At 41.5% G+C, this 27,410-nt stretch overlaps 1 protein-coding gene across 3 annotated transcripts in view; it reads left to right on the forward strand.

The window, feature by feature from the left end:
* HIVEP3 (HIVEP zinc finger 3) overlaps positions 1-27,410 on the forward strand; it is a 534,394-nt gene that overhangs the window by 70,166 nt on the left and 436,818 nt on the right. The gene's annotated exons all lie outside the window — the stretch shown is intronic.

Below are 27,410 nucleotides of genomic sequence, written 5' to 3' on the forward strand. Positions count from 1 at the left end.
GATGATGGTTGGAGCTGGCATTTCAGGGAGCTGCCCAGGTATCTCTCACGCTTTTTCACATGGACCCCGCATGAACTCATTTGAGCTTCCACACAGCTTGGTGGCTTTAGGACTATCAGGCCCCTTAAAAGGCATGTTAGAACTTGGCACAATTGTTGCAGAGGACCAAGTGGAAGGTACCTTGCCTTTTATGACCAGCCTTGGAAATTCACATAGCATTATTTCTACTAGTCTCTGTTGGTTGAAACAGTCACAAAAACCTGCTCACTTTCATGGGGAAGAAACATGGATCCCAACTCTCCATGGGATGGATGTAAAGGTCACATTGTGAAAAGCACATGAGGGATGAGAGATAGTGTTGCAGCCATTTTTGGAAAGAACAATCTGCCACAGTGGGGCAGGGAAGTATTTTCTGCCCACAGTGGAGGGGGAGGAGAGTGGATATTGGCTAAACATTACCTCAAACTCTCATATGCCTTTAGCACTTCATATGGGGCTGTAAACACTGTGGGCGTGCAAAAGTGGATCCTGCTTGGGCACCTAGAAACAGGGCCTAGATGGGAAGCTTGTGCAAGATGTTTATTAAGGAATTGCTCTTGGGAAAAACCTCCAAGAGAGGGAGAAAGCAGTATAGGACAGGGAAGAAACTGGGAAAAAATGTGGTTTTAGGAGAAGTGTGGCTTCAGTGTAATCCTATGAGGAGCTCTAGAGTGTGAGATGTGCCATACAGGTTGTGCTGTCTTGAGGCAAGGGAGTCGAACTCTTATTCCCCTGTATCAGTCAGTCACAGGTGACACTTGGGAGAGGAGGGGGGAGCGTATACTTCTCAGATGTCTCTAGGTAAGGCAACTGTTGCCTGTGCTAGCGTCCACTGCTTGTACCACTGAGAACCACTTGTTTCTCACTGTAAGCTTACTCTATCTTCTCATAACTTCTGCAGGGTTCTTCTTGGTGAGAATTTTTGGGTTATTGGGACAAACTACAGTCTCCATGGTTGCAATTGGTCCTGAGGCCATACTGATACTCATCATCTTCCTTGTCTGTTACCCTTTCTAGACTCTTCTTTCTTGGCTAGCACTTCTGGCTAACCAATGTGGCTAGTGCGGTGAACTTTCTGGCCCAGCTTTCATCCTGTGGGAGTCTGAGCCCCTGGTTTCCATTCCCTGATCAGGCTGTGGTTGTTATACTTGCCAGTTTATGAGTTAAAACTGGGTATTGAAGTACCAGGAGATACCCTAGTGGGTCACCCATCATATGTATCACGTCATACCTATTCCTTCCTGCTCCCATTAGGTAGCAGTCTCTCTACTTCCTCATATTGATCATGGCCAGACCCCCTTACCAGTAAGACAACTCAGTTTTTTTGCCTACTCTTAGAATGAAGCGCCTAAAGCAACCTGGAGGTAGCAGCTATAACTTGATTTTAACAAAAACTGTGTTCCTTGGTGGACACATCTCTAGCCCTGTGGAGCGTAAGGTACTATATGTAGGAAGTGCAAATTCCACAAGGGACACTGGGAGTAATAAAGAGTAGGGTCCTCCTGCTTTGTCCCCCAGCCTTAGTTCCCAGACCTATGCATTCTGTTTCTTGGGAACCAGCCCCATATTATGGCTTTGGTTTAAAGTATATGCTACTTCCTGAAGGGCAGTGCCTCACCTGTACAGGGTGTTATGTCCAAGCTTGCCCCTTAACTATGCTTTTAAGAGGTTGTTCCAATGCTCGATCAAGCCAGCAGCATCTGGATGGTGTGTTAAGTAGCAGGAGCAGTGGATCACATGGTCATGTGTTCCTGTGCACCTTCTTTGCTGTAAGGTGGATTTCTTTGTCTGAAGTGAATTTATGCAGGATCAGACTCTCAGCTATAGCAGTCAGTTGGAGTCCTTGGATAGTAGTGGTGGCTGAGACCTGCAGGCAAGAAAGATAAATCCATACCTGGAATATTTGCCAATTCTAATCACGATAAAATATTGTCCTTTTCAGGATGGGAGTAAATCAACTTGTCACCATCAAGCCAGTTGGTCTCCTCTAAGGATGATGCCATCTCAGGGTCTCAGAATTGGCTTTTGTGGCTAGCGGCTTGAATGTTTAGCAGCATCAGGAGCTAGATCATCTTCAGACTTCAGGAGCTCCTGCTGTTGGGCCTGTGGGTAGCTTCTATCTCTGTCATCATGGCTGCTCCATTCATGAGCCATTGCATAAGCCCTGGATGGCCAAGGACACAGGCCGGCTGAAGTCTCCTGTCCAGTGGTAGTTAAGCACCTCTTCCATCATCAGTGCTCACTGGTTGGCCTTAACACACAACACAGAGCTCATGTCACTTGGTGCCCACTCCCACAGGTCCAGCCACATGCCCTTGGACAGACTTCCATTTCCCCAGTCTTCTAATCTAGTTTTACCCAAGCCCCTGACTCGCCATCCAAGCCTTGCATGACTACCCATGAGTCTGTATACATTTGTCTTTACCACGGGCCACTTTTCTCTTCATGCAAAGTGGGTGAACAGGCCTGCTTCCTGAAGCTTTGCCCGTTGGGAGGTAAGCTGACCTATCTGTGAGCCAAGCCAAGCCTTGGGTTTTTTCCTTTTCTGTCATCCAGGAATGGGCCGTAGTTGTGATCTAGGAGGGAAGAAGGGTTGCTGCAACAGTGGTGAGTGACATGGTGGGGGTGGGCCTGGTCATCTGCCCCTGCAGCTTGTGACCCCCGGCCCTGCTCATGTGAAACCTGGGGTGTACCTCTTCTACTTTATGAGGATTGTTGCTGGGCCCTCTTGACGTTATGACTTGCTGGATCTGACTGTACTTAGTTCAAGATTTGCAGCTCTGCCCATATGGTCACTTGCTGTTTCATGTTCAGATGTTCAGTTTTCACCAAGTTCCAATAACTACCAGGAGCTGTTTTCAGAATGGTATGTAATACTTTACTTACAATGGCATTGTCTCGCTTCTGAACCCTCAGGGTCTGCACTAAAATTCTCCTACTGGAGCATGCCCAAGGCACCACACAGCACCTTCATTCACCACAGCTGCCGTTAGTGCCTTGAGATGTGCCTGGTCATGTGGCCCAAATGGCAAGGCTGCTTATATTGCAGCCTGGAGCTGCCGCAGCTCTTTCTTGCCCTGGGTGCCACTCAAAATGGGCAGTCTTCTATGCTACCCATTTTATAGATGAGATGTTTTGTGTTTAGAGAGGTTGAATAACTTTTCAAAGTCTCAGAGCTAGTTCATGGTGGTTTAGGAGTCCATATGTGCCAAACTCTGCTTCTCCACGTTGCCTCTTCTGCACTTCAGGCCTATTTCCAGGATATCTATGAATAGAAGGAAAACTCACCTGTGGTTGATTGCATGTGGGTGAATTGGCTTGCCCTTGAAATGCCAGATGTAGATCAGTTTTAGCCTTTCAAAATAGCCTCTGACTCAGGTAACTGCATTGTTCAAGGACGGGAGCTGGTGCCATGTCCTACCCTGACTCAGGGAGTGATTCAGACTGAGAGTTGGCTAAATCTAGAAGGATTTTTGGATTGCATTATAACCTTTTAGGTATTCATCTTATCCTTTAGCTAAGAATAGATCTGGACCGTGAACAAGCCCTTCTGAAATCATCCTCCTCCATTAGAGTTCTGAGCTTTCTTTCCGTGTCCAATCTAGACAGTAGGGATCACTGCATGTTGAACTTTTCTTGTTCTTTCTTCTGCCCAGTTTGTCCTTGCATGATGGTGTTCTCCCAGATGCTTTTATAGGGCATAAAGGGCATGACTGGCTCAGAAAGGTTAATTTTCTTGCCTAAGCTATTTATGTGGAAGCCATGACTTAACCCCAAGTGGTTCAGCTCCACTGTGTTAGACTAGGGCTGCGCTCAATAGTTTTCTATTTACTGACAGCTATTGATGAGAAACTAACCCCTACTTGTTTAGCAGTATCTTAGAGAATTATGACTTTGGGGGAATTGTATCAGGATGAGTATAGTAACAGTTTTGGATTTTATTCGACTTTATTTGATAAAATGAAGTTTTATTTGTATAAAGATTATTCTGGCAAAACTTTTAGTTTTTTTGGGACTCTGGACAGTTCTTTTAACTTTTGTTTATAGTGGCTTACAGATTAGTGGGAGGTAGACTTTAAGAAAGTATAGTAAAAATATAAATTACTGCCTTGGTGCTATTGAGTAAGGATGAAAAATAAATCACTGAGCCCTTTCATGCTAATGGAATTCATTTCATATATTAATTTCACTTCCAAATATATGCATACCTATATTTACAAAATAAACATACAGTTTTGACTAAAAGAAAATTTTAGGCTCCTTCCCACCCATCCTAGGGTCTTTTAGACCACCCAAGCAATTCACTTCTTGTCCACTCTGAGCACAGACAAAGGAGTTTGGAGGATTTATTTAAATGAGCAAGATCTGAAAGTGAGAGCACCTTCCAACCCCTTCTTCTCCATGGTTCATATTGTAGCTTCAATAATTTGCTCCCAGCGCTGTTCAAAAACCATATAAGCTTATATTCAAACAAAATTAAAAATGGATTTCAAACTTCATACCTAACTTTTGGGCTCCTGTCTCTTTTTATTTTCATCACTGGAAATACTTTTGAGTCATACCTGCTTCTCCACATTGCTGAAGTGATTGCCTCTGTATTCTAGGAGGGAAGAGAGGGTAACCTTGGCCCTCTTCAAGCATCAACACAAGCATGGAAATAAGACAATAAATCCTAATACTTAGACCATGTGATATTTAGGATGAAGTTGTACTGCTGCTCCATTAGCATGGCTGGTCTGAACTGGCTTTAGTTACAGAAATTCTTGGAATAGATTCCTAGGTGGAAAGTGCTTTCTGTGGCTGGTGCTCTACAGAGATCCTGACCTAGGGAGTATTGTTTTTCTTGCTTAGGATCAGCCTCCATTTCTCCTAAGAACTCACAGCACCCTGTACCATTTCATTTCTAATCCTGACCATACACAAAACAGATAATGGGCCTCAAGTTTGCATGCAGACTTTCTGTTAACTACAACAGCCCCATCTCCAGTGCATGCTTGTGTTCCTTAGTTTCTCTCCCTGTCAGGCCTCAACAGATGCAAAATATTTCTGAGTTTGGGCTGAAGAGTGAAAATCCACTGTGATGCTGTCGTTGCTTTTTCCCTTCTCCTGACTGTTATAATTTGCTACAAGAAGCGTCCAAACCAAGAAGTAATTGACATTAGACACTTGCGGTGTTAGCACCAGAGGAGGTAATGACTCCCTGGGGAATTCAGCCTTCACCGTTCTTCACCTTCTGCTGGAAGTGAGTCCCGGCTACAAGCCTAAATCATTCAGGAGTGAAAGGAGAGGTCCCAGCTCACCTCTCTGTCTTTTGACTGTAGAAGAGTTCCAGATTTTTCCTTCAATTTCCAGATCTTCCCCAGAAATAACTTAAGTCCCGGAGGCCCTTTTCTAAGCAGCCTAACCCGTGAGTCATTCCTGTGCTCCCTATCTCCCACAATGATTGTATTCCTCTGTCCATTCGCAATTTTAATTATGCCTCTGCTCAATGGGCTTCCCTTCTGGCTAACTTCTCTGGGTAACTCATTAAACCTCTGAGTCACACGTTCATTATTAAAGAGAGGGCAAAAATGAGAGAACAAAAAGGAACTCTGCCCCAGGAGAAACTTAGGGGTGGATTACTGTGGTTAAGCGTAGCTGAGTAGCTGGAGGCCTTAGTTGCCTCTTCTCCCCTTTCAGGATGTGCCCTGCATGGCAGGACGCATTGCAGGACTTAATACGGTGAGGTCATTGTTGTGGTTGGTTTTAATATAAGAGGTTTTTTTTTTTTTTTTTTTTTTTTTTTTTGTGCTGTCGTAGGACACAGTTTGCAATTCTGGTGAAAGTACTTTCCTCCTATTTAACTATGCCCTCTAAACTTAGGTGGTCTCATAACAATGATGGAGCTACTAATTAAAAAGAATTCCAGTCTTCACTTGCGCCTCTGAAAGAACATAGGAGGGAACCAATTCATAACCCACAGAGACAATTCTTAATATTCCCTTTCTTTTTTCCATCGCAATTTTTCTAAACCGGCTCCCACCCCACCCCTACCCAGTCTACCAAACAATTTCTTTCCTTCCTTACCTCTTTCCCAAGGTAAGTTACTTTATTTCTTTCATCCTTGGATCTCCCTTTTGTAAAATGGGGTTCATGGTAGTACCTGGCTGATATGTTGTTGTGAAGATTAACTGAGATAAAACATGTAAATACTACCAACAGAGTGCATGGAACATTGAAAATGCTCCTAACGATTAGATGTTATAATTATCAATTCAGCCTTCCCAGCCTCAATTTTGATCTTCTCAGTGGAAACACTAGAGAAAAAAAAAAACCTGGAAGCTGAGAAAATGGTTCCTAAAGAATAATAACAATGGATATCATTTACCAAGTGTGACTCACGTCCCAAGCTTGTGGAACCATTTCTGTGCATTATCTTTAATCCTGACCACAACCCTGAGAGATAGATAGATACTATTATTACCCCTATTTCACTAATGAGGAGACTCGGACTAAGAGCGATGAAGCAACCTGCCCTGGGCCACAGCCTGTAGGCAGAGGAGCTGGAGTTCAGACCCTGGCCTGACTGACTTCCAAGTTCATGGTTTAATGGCTTTGCAGAAAGCTGCAAGCCAGTGGTGCAGCCAGCATCAGAAAGGCCAGTGTTCTCTGCGTGGGTTTTGACTCACAATGGCCATGACCCCCTGCTCAGAGACATAGGGACTTGATGACGACTGGCCTGTCATTGCAAACAGCTGCCAGGTTGGAGCCAGACCCCGAAGGGTTGGGTGAAACCACCTGGCCTGTGCTGAGGTGAAGTCTCTGAAGGCCTCCTTGGTTTTCAATGAGAGACAGAGAGAAATGTTTTTTTTCTGCAAAGGTTGGCATTTATTTCTTAACAATCCGTTTTTAAAAATGTATGTAGCCTCCCTAATCAGCAAAACAAAGGTTTTCTGTAGTTTTACATGTGCTAGAAAGTACTAATGAGTTCTTGGGGATTTATCACTGACTCTGGAACAGAAGTGGAAGCCAGTATATCTGGAGTCAGTAAAAACAGGTTTTGCCAAGGTACTTCAGCTGCAGGGGAGCCTTTAAATATTCCACACATCCAGCGCTGCATCTGTCCTGGGGAATTTGAGGATGAGCTGATGCCCTGCATAGGATGCCTGGTGCACACTCTTCTCTTCCATGTCCTGGAACATTGCAGGTGGGCCCTGTGTAGTCCTTTTAGATGTGTCACCTCAGGTGGTCTGCCATCTGAGGGGCTTCTCTCTGGATAGAGAACCAGTTACAAAACTCAGTTTCCCTAGAGGCCAGAATGGAATACTGAGCTTTGCACCAAGTGTAAGGGCCAATATATTCTGGGTTCTGAAGAGTTAGCAGAAAAAAGGGCTGCTGCGGCCTTGGGTACTGTGATTGATGCCTGTTTTTTTGTGCACACAAGAGTCAAATACCATTATTATTAGTGGCAATTCATTGGTATTCCTCTTCTTTGTCCTCTTCTTCTCCTTCTCCCTCTCTTTCATCCCCTTCCTTCTTCCTCTCATTATCCCAATTTCCTCCTTGGTTTCTTTGAACAATAAAAGTATGTAGAGCAAGAGAGTATGTCAGGAAGATTTGGCAGATCATTCACTCATTCATTCATGTACTCATTCATTCATTTCTCAGACATTTATAAAGCACTTACTCCAAACTGAGCATGGGGTGGGGCTACAAATTCAAGTAAGAAATCTTTCTTATGGGATGTGCACAGTCTAGGAGGGAAGAGGCAGACATCTGACAATTACAAGAAGTAACATGTTCTGAGGACTCATTATGTACCTGGCATTGTGCTAAGTTGCCCTTTAACCAGATCATCTCATTTAATCCTCATAGAAACACTCTGAGAAGAGTTTTAGCATTTTATCCTTTTATACATGAGGCTGAGGCAAAGACAGATTAAGTAATTGGTCCAAGGTCACACAGCTAGCAGGCCACACATCTGACTTGAACCCAGACAGTCTGACACCTGAGTCAGTATTATTAACAGCTCTGCCGCTGCCTCCCTCATAATCACAGCACACTGTGACAAGTGTCACACAAGTGGGATCCAGCAGAAGTGAAATTTGAACCTAGTCTTGAAAAGTGAATAGGAGTTTTCGAGGCTAAAGAAGTCAGGAGAGATCATTGCAGGCCTAGGGAACAATGTGAGCAGAGACAGGAACACAGAAGACCCAGTATCCACAGCCCATAACCAGAAGCAGTATCATGGACCCATGTGTCAAGGTTGGGGACAGGCAGGGGACTAGAGAAGAAACCAGAAAAACAGCTGGACAGCTGTGCCTAGACAGCAAAGGGCTTTGAGTTGATTGCTCATGAGAAGGACTTTTGTCCTATAGGCAGTGGAATGACTTGACACCTTCTAAGAAAAGAGGGGAATGATTTGATTTGTATACTAAAAAAGATGATCATCATTTAAAAATAAATGATATTTTATATCACATGATCTTTGGGTGTCAGTAATATGAATAATAGGATTTTTTCCCTTTTGTTACTTTATATATTTTCCAAATTACCTTTAATGAACTTGTCTTGCTTATTTAAATAATGTGCATGTCCTTTACATGCATGTGCATATACACATGTAACGGGTATGTATGCTGGAGAAGAGAGTTGTGAATTGGCGGCAGTGGAGAGGGAGGAGTGAAGTGGGAAGGGAACCTTCATGAGACTACATGAAAAGCAACTGGGAGTGTCAAGGCCTTGGTGAAAGTCAAGGGCTTTGGTTATCAGGGACCAGATGTAACTTGCTTCTGCTGATCCTTAACCCCACTTGAAGGGCCTCGCAGGCACTACACACTTCACAATGAATGGATCAATGAATGAATGAACAAAAGAAAATGAAAGCAACGTGGTTGGAGAAGAGGGCATAAATTTGAGGAAGATTTTGGAGAGACAACTAGGAATCACATAATGGTGCAGCGAGGATGAGATTCTACATTAAACATTGGGGAAGTTGATCACCCTCTTATCTGTGATAGAGAATGGGAGGAAATTCATAAAGTGAGAAGCAAGAGATGATGAAGATTTTGATTTCGAATATGTTGACTTAGGGGTTAAATTGATAAAATAAATTTAACTCTCTGTTGCAAAATCCAAATTGGATATAGAAGACAGATGAGCTAGAGAGAGTGTGTCTTCAGGGAAGATAGCCCTGAAGGAGAGCTGCTGCTTTATGGAAGGGCAAGTGAAATGCAGTTGAAAGCTGCCTTCAGAACCTTCCAGTCCAGTTTCTGCCACCTCCATTGTCAGGGAATGTCTAGTTGTTCACATAATTTATTTCTAACTACATGTTTTGGTTGCTTACTGTTTAAATATATTGCATGCACACCGATATGGTTTGGCTGTGTCCCCACCCAAATCTCATCTTGAATTGTACTCCCCATAATCCCCATGTGTTGTGGGAGGGACCCAGTGGGAGGTAATTGAATCATGGGGGCAGTTTCCCCCATGCTGTTCTCATGGTAGTGAGTGAGTTCTCATGAGATCTGATGGTTTTATAAGCATCTGGTATTTCCCCTACTGGCACTCATTCTGTCCCCTGCTGCTCTGTGAAGAGGTGCCTTCCACCATGATTGTACGTTTTCTGAGGCCTCCCCAGCCACATGGAACTGCGAGTCAATTAAAACTCTTTTCTTGATAAATTAACCAGTCTCAGACATTTTTTCATAGCAGCATGAGAATGGACTAATACACACACCAAGTGCACATATAGTAAGTTTACAGTTTGTAGAATTTACATAAAATGAACACGGTTCTCTCTTCTCCACCCAGACAAGAAGAGACCGCTCCCAATTTCAGCACACCAGAAATCTTATTTGTGCCCTCTCTCAGTCATTATCTGCCACCCATCAAACATAAACGCTATTTAGGCTTATATTGCCATACTCTAATTTTGTCTCGTTTTAATCTTTATATAAATGGGATCATACAGTGTGCTATCTTTTTGGCCTTTTCCCCTAAACATTATGTTGTGAACTCTGTCATCATGAGTTGCATAGATGCAACTCCATCATAGCTAGAAGTGTAAGCTTGTTTTCCATGTTTTAAATAATTCTTAGAAGGGCATTTCAAATGCCCCCTTCTTCTTCTTTCAGTATTTAATTGCTTTTATGGTCAAAGACTTTAATGTGTCTCACCATACTCTCTAAGTGGCAAGACAGAAGCAAAGCTATGTGTTAGAAATGTGGGGATTTCCAGCACAGTCAGGAGCAGAAACTAGGGGATTGCATTCTAATTATTTTTCTTCCTTAAAGTTCAAATGTGGTTAGAATGGTGACTGACTAGCTCAATATGCCTTCAGTTTCTGGCCAGATATATTACATGTTTAAACAAGAACATATCTCCCTGTTAACAAAGTATCATTTTTACTTATATGGACCAATAAGACCATTTTCTGTAACAGCAACTCAAAGAATTTCAGATGCAAAGTTTTATTTTTTAAATCAATAGTCTTTATGTTTTTAGGGCAGTATGAGGTTTACAAAATATTGATTTGAAAGTACAGAGAGAGTTCCCACATATCTCTTTGCCCTCTTCGCATAGTGTCCCCTATTATTTACATGTTATATTAATGGAGTACAAAATGCAAAGTTTTAAAACAGAGTCAGAGGTAAATGCTTCCCAGATGGCAGTAGCTCACAGCATAGTGATTTTTCCTGTGAGAATAGAGGGAAAGGCATGGATGGGATAGAGCATTCTACTCAGAAGCACAAATGCAATTATTATGGATCCATGCCAATACAAAGCTTTGATTAGAAACAAGCATCAGAATCTTAAAACACCTCTTAAGTTCATCACCAATGTGTTACTCCTGGTTATACAAAGCCCAGGGTGCAAAGTGTTCCCAGGGAAGAAAGTTTCTGTTAGAAATACTCTTGGGGCTGGTGGGGGAGGAGAGCATGGTACCACGATTTTGTTTGTTTGTTTTTTTTGTTTTGCAGTTGCAAGATTTAATAGAGTGAAAACAGAGCTCCCATACAAAGGGAGGGGACCCAAAGAGGGTAGCCGTTGCCAGCTGGAATGCCTGGGTTTATATCCTGATCATTGTCCCTTCCACTATGCTCTCAGACGACAGATGACTGGCTATTTCTTTACCTCCTGTTTTTGCCTAATTAGCATTTTAGTGAGCTCTCTTTACTACCTGATTGGTCAGGTGTGAGCTAAGTTGCAAGCCCCGTGTTTAAAGGTGGATGCGGTCACCTTCCCAGCTAGGCTTAGGGATTCTTAGTCAGCCTAGGAAATCCAGCTAGTCCTGTCTCTCAGTACCCCCCCAGGAACTGTTGAGAGGTTGGCCGATGACCGCTCTAACTGCTTCCTGCTGAACTGGGGCATAGTAGGGGTCATGCAGTTGAGATTTTCTCAGGAGGGGTGCCTTCAATGTCATCAACATCAGAGCATGGGCTAGCAGGCTGATCCAGGGATCCATGGTAGATTTTAGTTATGGACTGCCTCTGGGGCTCCATTTGAAGAATGATTTGTAGCTTTACAGCTTCGATTCTGGAAGAGACAAGCTTAACAAGGAGGTTAAAGATACAGGGTCCAGAGAGGAGTAACAATGTTATAGCTGCTAGAGGTCCTAAGAAGGGGAGAATCCAGGGCATCCATTGGCTGAGGAGGCCCCAGGTCTGGTGTTTTGAAGCTCCTCTGCTCTATGTTGTATGCAATCTCGAATTTCTTTAACTTTCTCGGTGACGATTCTGGATTGATTAACATAATAACAGCATTCTTCCCCTAAAAATAAACAGGTTCCCCCTCTTTTGGCAATTAGCCTAAAATCTAAAGCTCTTTGATTTTGAAGGACTACTGTTGCTAGGGAGTTAAGTCGATCTTGCAAGGTGACCAGGGAGTCAGTGACCCATTCCATGTCACCATTTAGTTCTTGAGATAGTTTGTAGAACTGAGTAGGGGTTGTGATACCGCCAATGCCAGTACCTAGTCTGCCTAGCACTCCTGCTCCGATAACAAAAAGAAGAATGGGTACTCTTTTGTTGCAGGGCTTAGGTACAACATAATTGTATAAATCTTGCTCAGTGTAGATGGTCATGGGGACACTAAGAATGAGAGGAAGCACATAGATTCTGAAGAGCCATTTAAACAATGATAGGCTGAGGTACCACAGACAAAAAAATATTCCTGAGGGTAGACAGACTATTTGTGTGGGAGGAGTTACCCACCTGATGCATTAGGAGTTGATTGTGTCTATAGTATTGCTAAATTTTACACAGGTGAGGTTTGAGGTATGGGTTATTTCCAGATTGGAAACAAGAGGTTCTACTAAAACGGAAGTGGTGTTTATTTCTGGGCTGAAGTTGTTCCATTGTTCAGGTATAGGGATTTAAATGTATGGCCTGAAGTGCAGGGGGTTATTTTTTTGGCACATTTCACAGGCCCTGACTATCTGCTTGATAGTTTTGAAAAGGCCTGGTCCAGTAAATAATGATTTGGCCATCTGATGGGTGCTAACAATGCCTAAGGGAAAGGTTTGGTAAAAGGTTTTAAGTAATTTCCACTGGTTAGCTGCAGGCGAAAGTATTCTTCCTTCTTTGGTGGCTAGCCATCCTGAGGGGAGGAAACTATGTCCTCTTGAGGTTCCCCATTCTATTTCTTCTTCTGAGTACTGGGGCTTGGTTTCCTGGAGGGGATTACCCCATACTAGGGGTCCTTCTATAAGCATTTCTAATGGAGGGTCCCGCCTTGCGGCTCTTTTGGCTTCAATATCCGCTTGGCGGTTCCCTTCTATTTCCCTTTCCTTTTCTTTCTGATGACTCTGGCAGTGTAAGACTGCCACCTCGTTAGGTTTCTATACAGCCAATAATAATCTCCTAATGGCTTCCTGATGTTTGATAGGTATTCCCTCGGAAGGTAGGAATTCCCTTTCTCTCCATATTGCTGCATGGGCATGGAGGACTAGGTGAGCATACTTAGAGTCTGTATATGTATTTACCCTTTTTCCTTCTCCTAATTCTAGTGCCCGAGTGAGGGCTATTAGTTCTGCCAGCTGAGCACTAGTTCCTGGAGTGAGGGGATTACCTTCAAGTATTCCATTATCACTGACCACTGCATACCTCACTTTTCGAAATCGTTTTTCTACAAAGGAACTTCCATCAGTATACAAGTTGAGGTCGGGATCAGTCAAGGGAACCTCTAAAAGGTCCCCTCGAGTGGCATAGGTTTGAGCAATTACTTGTTGACAGTTATGTTCTATCTTTTCTTCATTGTCTGGAAGAAATGCAGCTGGGTTAAGAGTCGCACGAGTGCGCAGTCGCAGCACTGGCTCTTCAAGTAATAGAGCCTAATATTTAAGTAAACAGTTGTCTGACAGCCACAAGTCTCTTTTAGCAATGAGTCTGCCGTTCACATCATGAGATGTCCACACAGTAAGATCTCTTCCCTGTATTACTTTAACTGCTTCAGATACTCAGACTGCTACCGCCGCCACTACTTGTAAACAATGAGGCCAACTCTTTCCCACTACATCAATTTCCTTACTCAGGTATGCCACGGGTTGCAAGCTCATCCCTTGGACCTGTGTAAGGACTCCTGGAGCTATTCCTGTTTTTTCTGTGACATATAAAGAAAAGTCTTGCCCTGTTGGTAAGCTTAACACTGGGGCTTGGATTAGGGCCTTCTTTAGGGCCTGGAAAGCAGCTTCTGCTTCAAGTGTCCATCTTATTAAGTGGGTATTGGCTTTCTGAGTTTCCTTAATTAGTGTATATAATGGCCTGGCTATTTTGCTGTACGTGGGAATCCATATTCGGCAGAAGCCTGTTATGCCAAGGAATCCTCTTAGTTACTTTAGGGTTTTGGGATGAGGATAAGCCGGTATGGGCTGGATACATTCCCCACTGAGGGCCCTGGTGCCTTTGGATAATTTTAGCCCTAAGTATTTAACCTGCTGTGAGCAGAGCTGAGCCTTTGGTTTGGAAACCTGTAGCCACAGGTGGCGAGGAAATTAAAGAGCGCTTGGGTGGCTTGATGGCACAAGGTTTCTGAACGGGTGGCTAAAAGTAAATCATCCGTGTACCAAAGGACAAGAGTGTCCAGGTATGAGAATTGGCTCAAGTCTTGGGGTAATTCCTGGCCAAATAGATGGGGGCTATCCCTGAACCCTTGGGGTAAAACAGTCCAGGTGAGTTGAGATGTTGGGTTTGAAGGATCTTCAAAGGCAAACAAGAATTGAGAGTCAGCATGTACAGGGATGCAGAAAAAGGCATCCTTAAGGTCCAGGACTGTAAACCACTCTGCTTCCTCTGGTATTTGGGAAAGCAGAGTATAAGGGTTAGGTACAGCAGGGTATAGAGGGACAACAGCCTCACTGATTATCCTGAGATCTTGCACTAACCTCCACTGCCCATTGGGTTTCTGTACTCCTAAAATTGGAGTATTGCAGGGGCTATTGCATGGCTTTACTAGGCCTTGGGCTTCTAGGTCCTTAACAATCTTTTGAGTCCTTGTTGGGCCTCAGGTCTAAGAGGGTACCGCCTTTGGTAGGGAAAGGAGGCGGAATCCTTTAGTTTAACTTGAACAGGACGGGCATTCTTTGCTTGTCCATATTGTCTTTCTATTGCCCAGACTTCAGGATTAATTCCTTCCTCAAGCAGGGGACAACAAATTGGTGTTCCTTCTCCTATGTTCAGGTGTATAATGGCCCCTGCTTTTGCTAGAATGTCTCTCCCTAACAAGGGAGTGGGGCTTTCAGGCGTAATTAGAAAAGCATGTGAAAAGAGTAAAGTTCCCTAGTCACAACTTAGTGGCTGGGAGAAGTATCTAGTGACTGGCTGTCCTAGGACCCCTTGGATAGTGACAGATCTGGAGGACAGTTGTCCGGAACAGGAGAGTAAGACAGAAGGCCGCACCAGTGTCCAGGAGACAGTTAACCTCCTGGCGTTCAATGGTCAAGCATACCCGGGGCTCTGTGAGGGTGCTGGCATGGGTTGGCGCTTGCCCCAGGCACCCTCAGACCTGCTGCTAGATCATCTGGTTAGTGGCTTCTGACTCAGAGGACCTTTGTCCCCTGGGGCAGTGGGCATTCCAGTGATTCCCTTGACATAAGGGGTATGGACGAGGGGCAGCTTATTTCTACTTGGACAATCTTTTTTAAAGGGTCCTTGTAGACCACACTGGAAGCAAGCCCTATTAGGCATTTGATTTGCCCAGCTTTTCCCGTTTCCAGAGCCTCCAAAGTCCGCTTGCCTGAGGGCCATGACTAAAGCGGTGGCCTTTTTTTTTATCCCGTTTGTCCCGTTCCACCTGCTCCTCCTGATCTCTATTATAAAAAACTGAGGTTGCCAAGTTCAGTAGGGTTTCTAAGTTTTGCTCCGGGCCTAAGGCAGACTTTTGAAGTTTTTTTCTAATGTCTGCAGCTGACTGAGTGATAAACTTACCCTTTGAGATTAGTTGGCCTTCAATAGAGTCAGGTGACAGAGAGCTGTTTCCTCAAGGCCTCCCTTAGTCTCTCCAGAAAGGCGGTAGGATTTTCTTCCTTTCCCTGTGTTATAGTGGACATCATTGAATAATTCATAGGCTTCTTTCTTCCTAGTTTTCCTTAGTTCTTCTAGCACGCAAGTTAGCAAATGTCTGCGGCACCAATCTCCATGTTCTGATTCTGTGTCCCAATGAGGGTCTACACTGGGAACTGCCTGCTGGCCTGAGGGGAATCGTTCTCTTTCTTCTGTTGTCATCCTATCATTGACCTGACTGAGATACCAGAGATCACCAAACTCTCGGGCTGCAGTTATGGTGGCATTTCTCTCATTTGGGGTTAGTGTCTGATTTAGCAGTAACATTATATCTCTCCATGTCAGATCAAAGGATTGTCCTAACCCTTGTAAAACATCAATATAGCCATCAGAGTTATCTGAGAATTTACCTAGGTGTATTTTAATTTGCTCTAAGTCTGAGAGAGCAAAAGGTACATGCACTCTGCTGGGCTGAATTCTCCTCCTCCCACTGCTTGGAGGGGGCACAATCGGGGACTATTGGCACTCTTTGGTTCATTGTTTACTCCTTTGTCCATCTCCTTTTGGACCGTTTGGGTTGGCGGGGGGTCCATATTAGTTGGGGAAAGAGTCGGGGGGATGCCAGAGTAGGGAGGTAGACTCTGAGGGCTTCCTGTAGGGCATAAATCCCACTTTTTACATAATTGTGAGTTGTCTCTTAATGAAAAGAAAGTTTGTACATATGGCACTTCATTCCATTTGCCTTCTTTTCTACAGAAGAGGTCTAGCTGTAAGATGGTGTTATAATTTATACTTCCCTCAGGAGGCCAGGTTTCTCCCCCTTGAAGAAGATATTGTGGCCAGGTGGTACTGCAGAAGAATATAAATTGTTTCTTTCTTAGCGTCTGAGGGTCAAATTGGTTCCAATTCTCCAGAATACATCTTAGGGGTGTTTTTGCCTTGGGGGGAATGTTTACCATCTGAAAAAAGAACATAGGGATGCCAGCACCCCTAGTCATTTTCCGATGAGCATTAGTCCTAGAGCGTTCTCTATGGTCCTAATGCTTATTCCTTTCCAGGGTGCATAACCACCCATGGACCTCTGCTTATCGGATTAGTGACACTCACTGATGTAGCAGTCCTGCACCCCTTTTCCTGCCTTTCTTGACCACAAAGAAAGGGGTCTGGGCTGCTGGATTCTAGTGGTCCTTTACCAGTGTGCCCAACATTGCCTTTGTGCTCAGGGGTGAGTCCTAGAGCTGGGCTGGGTTTCTGAGTATTTCATAACAACCCAGCTGCCCCATCAAGATGTATTGCCATAAACAACAGTTCTTATGCAAATTCGTTTCAGAGAGAGTGTAGGTAACCTGGTACCATGTTCTAAGCAAAAAGCTGTCTCTTCCCTAGGTGATCCTTAATGGCTCTGGAGAGGATAGCCTTGGTTAAAACTTTGTTACATTAATAAAAGGAGCCAATCTTAAAAGATATTTCCAAATGTCTTATTTTCCTTGTTAAATTTTTTTTTAATTGTGACAAAATACACATAACAAAATTTACCATTTTAACCATTGTTAAGCATACAGTTCAGCGGCATTTAATACCGTCATATTGTGCAACCTGGTATTATCCTTCTCTAGAACATTTTATATCTTACAAAATTAAAACTGGACTTATCAAACAATAACTCCTACTTCCTCCCACACCCTGCCCAGTCCCTGGCAACCATCATTCCACTTTCAGTCTCCATGAATTTTATTACTCTAGGTACCTCATATAAGTGGAATCATACAGTATTTGTTATTTTGTGACTGACTTATTTAACTCAGCACACTGTCTTTAAGGTTCATCTGTGTAGTAGCATGTGTCAGAATTTCCTTCCTTTTTAAGGCTGAATAATATTCCATTGTATGGATATACCACATTTTATTTATCCATTCATCTGCTGATGGATATCAGATTACTTCAATTATTGTCTCTGTTTTGTAACTAGAAATTACTTTTTAGCCAGATATTTTACATATTATCAAAAAGCTATGGCTTCCTTGAATTCTTCAGAATAAACATAAAATTTCCTGCCAATAACTTTCAGATGCCATAATTGTACTAATTTATGTTATGGTAACAACTCTAGACACTGAGAATTTTAGGTTTCAAAAATAAATCAGAGCTAGATTCCATCCTCAAAGAAGTATGGTCTAGCTGGCAAAATAAATTAGGCACACAGATAATGTTAATAGTTTGTCTGTGTGTAGAGAAGATGGAGAAGGGGGCCTCAGAAAGTGAAGTGGGAATATTTAGCTGGGCAGACTAAAGAGATCACTGAATTCAGGCTCAGGAATTTGGACTCAAGGTAAGTAGTGGGAAGCCACTGAGGATTTCAGATTGTTTTTATTTTTATGGATTACTTTGTTTCTTTTCTATTTAATTTTTTTAAAATTATGCAAAACATTTACATGCTTTTGAACTTAAAACTATAAAATATGATACATTCAAAGAGATCCAGCTTCCACCTAAATCCCCTTCCCATTGTTCTCCTCTCTCCTATAGGTAACCCATTTTATTAATTTTTGGTTTATCTTTCCATTTCTTCTTTTTGAAAATATAAGCAAATATGTGGCTGGGCGCGGCGGCTCACGCCTGTAATCCCAGCACTTTGGGAGGCCGAGGTGGGCGGATCACGAGGTCGGGAGATCGAAACCATCCTGGCTAACACGGTGAAACCCGTCTCTACTAAAAAAGACAAAAAAAAAAAAAATGAACTGGGCATGATGGTGGGCACCTGTAGTCCCAGCTACTCGGGAGGCTGAGGCAGGAGAATGGCATGAACCCGGGAGGGAGAGCTTGCAGTGAGCCAAGTTCGCGCCACTGCACTTCAGCCTGGGCAACAGAGCAAAACCCCGTCTCAAAAAAAAAAAAAAAAAATATATATATATATAAGCAAATATGTATGTATCTTTCTCTTTATCTTAAAAAAGCAGCATATTATGTTCATTCTTCTGAATTTTGTATTTTCACTTACATTCCTTCATATCAATATACAGAGATTTTCCACACTCCTGTGTCTGAGAATTATTCATATAATTCTCAATTTTATGAATGCATCATAATTTATTCAACTAGTCCCCGATTCATGGACATTTGGGGGTTGTTTTCAGTTATTTACTATTACAAATTGTGTTTTGATAAATGGCTTTGTGCATGTATCATTTTACATATTGCTAGTGTGTCTTTGCTAGATTCCTAGCTTAAAGGATCAAGGCTTAGGTAATTTGGCCATACATTGCAAAAAAGCTACATAGGGGTTATACCACTCTGCATTCTTGCTAACAATACGTGCAAGTCTCTGATTCTTCACAGTCATGCCAGTAGGGTATGTCATCAAACTTTTGGATTCTTGCATATCTGATAAGGGGAAATGGTGTGTTAGTGTAGTTTTAATTTGCATCCATAGAAACTACTGACATTTTAGGGATAAATCAGTAGGCCTTAACAACTTTAAATGTGGAGGCCAATGAGAATGAGAAAAGTACAAGGATGAAAAGATCAAGGAGAGCAAATATAGGTGACAATTTATCATTTGAGTTGCTCATGGGACACCCATATGGATGTGTTAATTGTGCCTTGGAATCTAAGAAAGACATCATACATCCACATGAAGATGGTGGTTGAAGTTGTGAGACTGCATGAGACTGCCAAAGCTGGAAATGTAGATAAGAAGAAGGGCAAGAAAATGTATTTCTAATACAGCCACAGTTGGATAAACCAAATCATCTTCTTTCTCTATGTCCTTCCTCCTTTTTTCTATTATTTTTGAGGTTTTAATTTTTATTATTAATATTATTATTTTCAGACTTAGAGGGTTACAGATCTGCTGTGTCCCCTACTGAAATACTTGAGAAAAGAAGACAAAGGAAATTGGTGGATTACACTTGCCACTGAAAGTGTGGTCCAGCGATCCAGTAGCAGGGAGATACCTGTGAGCTTGTTAGAAGTGCAGAAGTTCAGGCCCCAGCCCCGATCTATGGCTTAGAAATGGTGTTTTCTCAAGATGTGTGGGCAATTCATGGCTTCTCCATGCCCTTTTGATCAGCTGGACTTTGCTGGACAAAATAAAAAGTTGTCTGGTTGTGCCTTAAATTTATAATTCCAGATCATAACTGGGTGCTCTGTATTTTCTACTGTATTTCTCCAGTGGGCCTGCTTTCACAATCCCAGGGTTGTTACTTCACACTTTTTCTCCTTCTGGAAATTTCACTTACCCTCCCTGCTTATTCTCAAACCATGTCCTTCCCTATTTTATGTAGAAAATTGAATCCATCAGATGGGAATTCCCTCATACTTCTACTACCAAATTTATCACCATGCTGGCATTTATACCCCCTTTCCTTCTTCTCTGTAGTGTGATGGAAGAAGTGTCCCTCCTTAGATAATAGACCACTCTTCCTATGTGTGCCTGGATTCTATTCCCCTTCTCTAGGATCGGCTCCTTGGCCATCGTCTTCCAGTGCCATCAATGGCTCCCACTTTTCTGAATCATTCCCATTAGTAGACAAACCTGATGACAACAACTGTCTTTTTAAAAACCACCTCTTCCTTGACTGCTTGCCCTACTCTACCCACTGCGCCATTCCTTTGCTTCCCTTCACAGTAAAATTTCTTGAAAGGATTGCCTTCCTGCTGTCTGCCTTCCATCCACTTTTCAGTGTGTTTCAGCCTGGCCTCTAACTCACCACACCATGGAAACTGTTCTTGTCAAGGTTATCAGTGACCTCAGTGATGTCAAATCCAATAGATACTTTCAGCAAAATTTGACACATTTTACCATTTTGAAATGTTCCCTCTTATGGTTTTTGGGACACCATACTCTGCTGGTTTTCCTCTTCTACCTGACCTTTTAGTGTTGATGTTTTCTCTCTTTCTCTCTCTCTCTCTCTCTCCCCCGCTCCCTCCCTCCTTCCTTTTCCTCCTGCCCTCCCCCTCTCTCTCCTCTGTCTTTACCAGCTTCTCTCTTTATCCTCTCTCTTCATGCTCTCCTGTTACACTTGTGCCCTCTCACTTCCCCCACCTTCTCAAATCTTCTCTCCTTTCATTCTCAATTTTTTTCTTTAGAAGCAACATTCACTTTATAGCTCCCCATAACTTTCCCATTCCCTGTTGCCTTATACACAACGTGTTTCATGCATTTACATTGACTACCTGGCCTCTGTGGCCATTTGTGTTTGGGTTCACTCTCCTAAGTCACATATTGTAGATATTTATGTAAACATTTTTCTCTCTTTCTTGATAGTATGTTCTCTAAGAGTTCATTTCACCTCCAACAGTGCCTAGCACAGTGCCTTGAGAATAATAGAAATAAAATTTATTGAATAAAATAAATAAGCAAATACATATAAACATGCAAAGATTCTTGAAAATCTGAAATTTAAACATTTTTACTTTAAAGAGGGTGCATAAGAAAAATGCCTGGAAGTGTTGGGCACCTAGTGGGCATTTGGGGTTTCTGGTTAACTAATTGAATGTTAGCAGTCTGTAGATTTCTGATATGACAAATAACTTAATGACTCACTCTCCATTTAGGAGTATTCTGAAGTATCTATATCTTTTAAAATTCAGCTCAATTGTATATTTCATTAGAAGTAGAAATGTGAGGCAGAGAATGTCAGGATATCAGAAAAATATGATTGAATATTTAGTGACTTCTGAGATAAATGCTGTTAAGAATAAAACAAAGTATTTTACATTAATGTGAGTGTATCTTTTATGTATGGTTCAAAAATCATTTTGTAATTAATATTGCTAAATGAAAATACTAATAGCCTAAGGCTAAGTGCCTCAGACTAAAGTAAAATAATCAATAATGTGATCAAATTATCAATAATGAAAATATATTAATAATGAGAATTGAAAAATGGGAAATAAAAAATAAAGAAAAATAAAAAAGAAAAATGGGAAATAAAAACAATGATTTGGAAATGGAAGACATATATTTAGCTTAATATCCTCAGGCAAGTCCTGTGTCTTGGTTTTCTTAGGTCTGAAACAAGAAGATTGGATTTAGTTATCTCTAAGTTCTTTTCCAGCTATAAAATCTTTGTATTTATGTAATAAATAAAGGGCTGCTAGTTCTATGATCCTGATGTTTACTTTTTCAATGCATGTTTGATTCTGTTCAGAGAAAATACCTGGTAAGCCCTAATGGAAACCATCTGTTAGAAAAAGAAGGAGACAGAATCGTGGAGCTCTGTTGACTTCCCTGGTCTTACCAGCAAAGGGAAGAGGTGTGGTAATTCTTAAAAAGGAAGAAAGAAGAGAGATCAAAGTGGGAGAAGGAAAAATAAAAAGAAGAAAAAGGACTAAGCACTTTCCTCTTTCCTCTGAGAGACTGTGGTTGCTCTCCCACCTTTCTGGAGACTCGTCAGCACCTGCCTGGTGGACAGCACCACATCTTTAACTTCTAAGGTTCTAACCCCTCTATTCCCAAATTCTGGAGTTCACTAACAAAGTGGTTTCCATTCTTTAAAAAATGAAATGAAACCAAAGAGGCACACACAGAGGGCTTCAAAAATAAAATGCTAGATCTTAAATTGGGTGCTTGGTTTATGAATTATTTTGTATTGATCAACTTTCCATTATAAAATAAATGAATTAAAAATATATATCACAATAAAACAAAAAGAGAGCCATTCTCATGTAAAGAGAGGCCTTATCTCCAGAGAAATAATTAGAGGCTATCATCTATCAATCCTAAAGGGTTTTAGTAAAAACCGTTACTGCTCCCTCCGAGGTATAAGGTAAGCTGAGGTAAGCAAGCAGGGTAGTGGCAAAGATATGTGTGAGAACAAGAATGTGAAGAGGAAAATAGAAGGGATCTAGATATTCGATGAAGTCCAGAAAGGCTGGCTTTGATATGAACAGCAGCATTTCAATCAGGCTCATGAGAAGTTCCACAATGCAGAAGTCAAAGAATGTGATCTTGCCTTTGAGCAGAGTCTGATGAAAATTCCTAGAGTGGGACTCAGATTCCCCCATAGTTTTGTATTTAGGTTATGAGAATGAGACTAAGAACCAGATTGTCACTAACAGAAAGCAAAATCTCAGCCTAATTTTCATTGTGTGGAGTTCAGAAATGCATTTGAACTGTAGGCTTCATCATTTGTGTCTCTGACCATTTGCTTTTATGCCTGGAGGAAGGTCCAGGCAGCCACTAACTGCTCAAATCCTTCCATTCTGGACTTGTTCTTCCTCTGTCAGTTCTCATCCTTACTTTCTTTTTGAGTGTTCTAGATGGCATTAATCAACATTCATCAGTGATTTGGTTACACTGAATTATCTTGCTTCCCTTCCCCCATTACTTCATCTTCCCCTGACCTTCCTCCTTCTCCTGGACTCATTAACACTCATTCTTGGCATTCAGTAGATGTTGACTGAGCACTTACTATGTGTTAGTTACTATTCCAGGTGCTGGAGACGAATGGGTGAACCACATATACATGGCTTTGGCATTGATGCAGGGTATGGTATGGTGGGGAAGGAGAAGGTAGATGTTAAACAGCCTTCTACAGAGGTTAATATATATTTTGGTCCATGCCACATAGGGGAGATGTGGTGCTATGAGATACAATATCAGGGGTGACCTACTCAAAATAGAGTGGTCAGGAAACTCAGCTCTGAGGAGGTGGCATTTAAATTGCATCCTGAGTAATGAGAGGGAACCAGGCAAGTGAAAGAGAGGAAAGCATGTTCCATGCAGAAAGTAAAGTATGTGCAAAGGCCAGGAGAAGAAGACTGTGGCACTGGAAGACCTTAAAGAAAGCTGGTGACACACCCCAGACACATACAGTGGTGTTAACAGATAAAAACAATGGTTGATTTGTCCACATGTGGAATACTTTGTGCAGAGCTGGGCACACTACTCTTAAGGTGCTGGCATGAAAAAGTGCTCATGATTGGTTGTTCAGTCTTGAATGTATGGCATGACTCTACATATACAATGTACCAGTTAGGATTCTCAGTTACAAGTGCTAGAATGTCCAATCAGAGCTTTCTTAAGCAAAATAGATATTATTAGTTGACATATCTGAAAAGTCCATGACCAGGGATACCCTCAGGCTTGGCTTTATCAATGGTTCAAATGTTTTAGACTGGCATTGTCCACTAGAGATAAAATATGAGCCATATGCATCATCACTTCAACATGTAATCAAAATAAAAATTATTGGTGAGATATTTTACATTCCTTTTTCCTTCTAAGTCTTTGAGATGCAGTGTGCCTTTTGTACTTACATCACATTTCTGTACTGGTCACATTTCAAGTGTTCAATAGCTACATATGGCTAGTGGCTACCATTTAGGATAGTGCAGGTCAAGGCCTTCGATCCTTTCAGTTTCAATTTGATAATTACCTAGATTGTCTTCCTAGAAGTCTGAGCAAAAGTTTCTTTGTGTCTCACTGGCTCTAAAAGAGTCCTGTGACCACCTTGAACCAACATCATGACCAGGAAGAAAGTGTTGTGCCCAGCAGTTTAGAACCAAATCGCATGCTGTACCCCAGGACTGCAGGAGAGGGGTAGGCTCCATGTGAACTCTGTGTATAGAATATATATTTATTATTTTTGGCCACCCAGTGTCCATTTATCTGACTTTGGATAATAATGTTGGGGGATCAATTCTCCCCACATAAAGAGGACTGGAAAGAAGACTATTAATGGAGGTTATCTCTGGAAAGAATGATTCCAGGGGTTATAAATGGTACTACTTTTATTTTCTGTTTTATAAATTTCAGGTTTTAGTTTATTGCTACTAGCATGCACTGTTTTATTTTTATTTATGCTTTTAATGAAGAATATAAACATAGCTTTCTTTGTTGTAAAAAGGTTAGGACCAAATAGGGAGAATGATCTAATACTGGGGTGACCAAATGGTTTTCCTAGGACAGCCCTAGCTTATACCAGTGATTATAGTGTAATTATTAATAGAACTCCCTTTACCTCCAGTGTGTCCCATCATAAGAGCATATGGTCATCCAATATAATAATACTTTAAAACCATCATGGGTACTGATATGGTTAATTCAGACTCCACAAATACCTTGAGATAACAGAATGATTTGATAGATACACCTTGAACCCCAATAAAAGACAGAGTAGTCACACTTTGTATTTCTGCATCATCAGGAAATGAAGCATTCCAAGAGTCAATTTTTCTAACTGAAGCTTACCCTCTAAGCATCAAAATGTTTTAACATTTAACTACTTCTGATGGAAATATTACTCTGTGATATTTTATATTTTCCCACCTTCTTAAGTGGAGTAGACCAAACATAATGGAACTACTTCTTGTTGACACAAGTTATTGCAGAGCTTTCCACCTGGTGGACAAAAGCTCACTGGTGTGTTGTGAATGGATTACAGGTGTGTGGAAATATGATCCCTCCATCTCCACCTCTCAGGGAAGCCAGGCCGGGCTTGAGGGGTGACAGAAGCCCCTGGATCAGTTGCCTCTTGCTGAGTCATCTGAATAGATTCATTTTCTGTGTGCATCTTGACTTGCACATGAGTCGTCTGAATAGATTCATTTTCTGTGTTCATCTTGACTTGCAATAGGTTGGGAAGCATTAGTTACTGCTTTGTATTATAGTTCAGAGATTCTGGCAGGTGACCCTCCATCATGGGGTTACAGAGGGTGATTTACATTTACCCTTGAACTGAATTTCCCTGAATTGACTACTTCTCCTTGCTCTTTGTAGCACTCTTCCTTTTTACTTTGCAGGCAATTGCCATTGCTTGTTACTGTCTTTCCTATGTAGTCTGCTATCTTATTTTACACAGGTTTGTTTAGGTTAGGTGAAATATACTTGAGTATAGCTCGACTCCCCTAACTGAAGATTTAGTGGTAGCTGTTCACATTGTTGTCTTTGAAACTCATTGCTGTGCTGTTGCTATGCTCCAGGTATCTAAGATGATTTTAGAATATCACGTTATGTTTCCTCATTAGAGATGGTAGAAATCTTATAGAGGGCTCTTTATTCTCAGAGTTAGTTGTAGTTTATTTTGTATATATATTATATAGATATAATATATAATATAAATATAATATAAATATAATTTCAAGAAGACTAAATTGCTAGATAATGCAGGATTACAGGAAAGAAAAGAATATTTTACACAAACACACATATTTACATACATATATATGTATAGAGAGAGAGAGTGAGAGAGACATTTAAAAAACATGGGGGACAGTTATGCCCTCTTTGCAAACCAATCTCAGAAAGGTCAGTTGTCATGTTCACTCAACAAATAGTCCCTTGTTGCCATTCTGAAACTGAATGCCCTTGTGGCTGGACAACTGGACTCAGCTAATAAGGCATTTCTGATGCTTTTGTGTTCTTATGCAAGGATGGACCTTTTCCAGCATTGTAAATGACAGCAGGAAATACTCAATGGGCCACAGGAAATAATTAACATCATTTGGGATAGTCTGACTCAGAAGTTAAAAGTAAGGACTTTAAAATCTGACCTGGGATTGAATTCCAGTTCTAGCATATGTTAATTCTGTGGATTAGACGAGTTTCTTAGTCCCTCTGAGTCCCACTTCTCTCACTGAGTTGTTGTGAAGATGAAATGAGAACATGTTTGCTATTAGCTAAGCATAGTCTTTGGCTAGTAGTGAGTGGTCACTAAATTGTAGTTGTTTCATTATCATTTTTAATAATAATAATAATATGTGGAGTAGTTAATGATTAATGACAAGACTTACCTTTGGGGAAACTAGAATAAATAATAAAACATAAGTATAATGTTTTTGTCACTGGCCTAATTTTGAGTAATTAGTTGCCTGTCATATTTTTCACTAAATGGTGACATGTATGAACAATTCTGAAATTAAATGGACTAGAAAGCCTCTAGAGTTATTTTATTTTTCACCATCCATGATGTTTACTATGTGGCATCATATTCTTTGCCAGGCAATTGCAGGCTGGTAGATGCTTTCAGCAAGACAGTTGTCCTGAATTATAACTGACTGATAGTTTATACAGATTCTGCCCTCCACTTTTTGAAAAATTGGTACATTATTTGTACTTTACTTAACTCCTGTAGGATTTTCCCCATATATCTTACATTTCTCAAAAACAACAGATAGAGGTGTTTTTGGAATATCTGTCATTCCTAAAGCTCTTTAAGCAAGTTTCCAAGAGAATAGTGATTACCCTGACCAACTGCTATGCCTTCTTCTGTTTGCTGTTGCAAAAGATGCAAAAGTACCTATAAGAAGGCAGACTTCTAGTTTCTTCTCAAAGATGTAGAGAGCTGGGAAGGATTGTTCCTAAACTTATAGTGAAAAAAAATCTTTACGAATAGCAAGTTAACAACTTTTCTTGAGTTCACTGGAGTCCTAAGGTTGCTGGATACCCAGCAGGCCCAAAATCGAGGAAGAGATAGGTATCTTCAGGGAGAAATGAGATACGAGCTCTGACTTACCTAAGCAAGAAACGTACCTGTATGAATTCAGCTAAGGTGGTTGTTGAATAGGCAGAATCTGGCTTAATGAACTCTAGTAGAAGCGGGCAAAGCCCTATGGATAATAAATAAAAGGAGATCACACTTTCTTTCTTAGACTCATTTCTCCATGAACCCCATCACAGGTTCACAAAAATCGTTGGGAGAGTCTACAGAAAATCTCCCTTGTAGTGAATTGCTGGAGAAGAGGAAAAGAAACTGCTGTGAGAGGGGTGAGAAATTCTACCTGGACCCTTCTTGCCTACCTCGCCTATGAATAGAAGCCTTAATTAGTGTGACATGTATGTAGAAGGGAGCAAACATTATCACTCTTAGGATACTGGTGAAATCCCATTACATCTGAGATAAGGGAACAGGGAAAAAAATCTCAACTCCTGGGGAAAGGATGGGTATA

The sequence above is a fragment of the Pongo pygmaeus genome, chromosome 1 (genome assembly GCF_028885625.2).
Source record: "Pongo pygmaeus isolate AG05252 chromosome 1, NHGRI_mPonPyg2-v2.0_pri, whole genome shotgun sequence".
Lineage (NCBI taxonomy): Eukaryota > Metazoa > Chordata > Mammalia > Primates > Hominidae > Pongo > Pongo pygmaeus.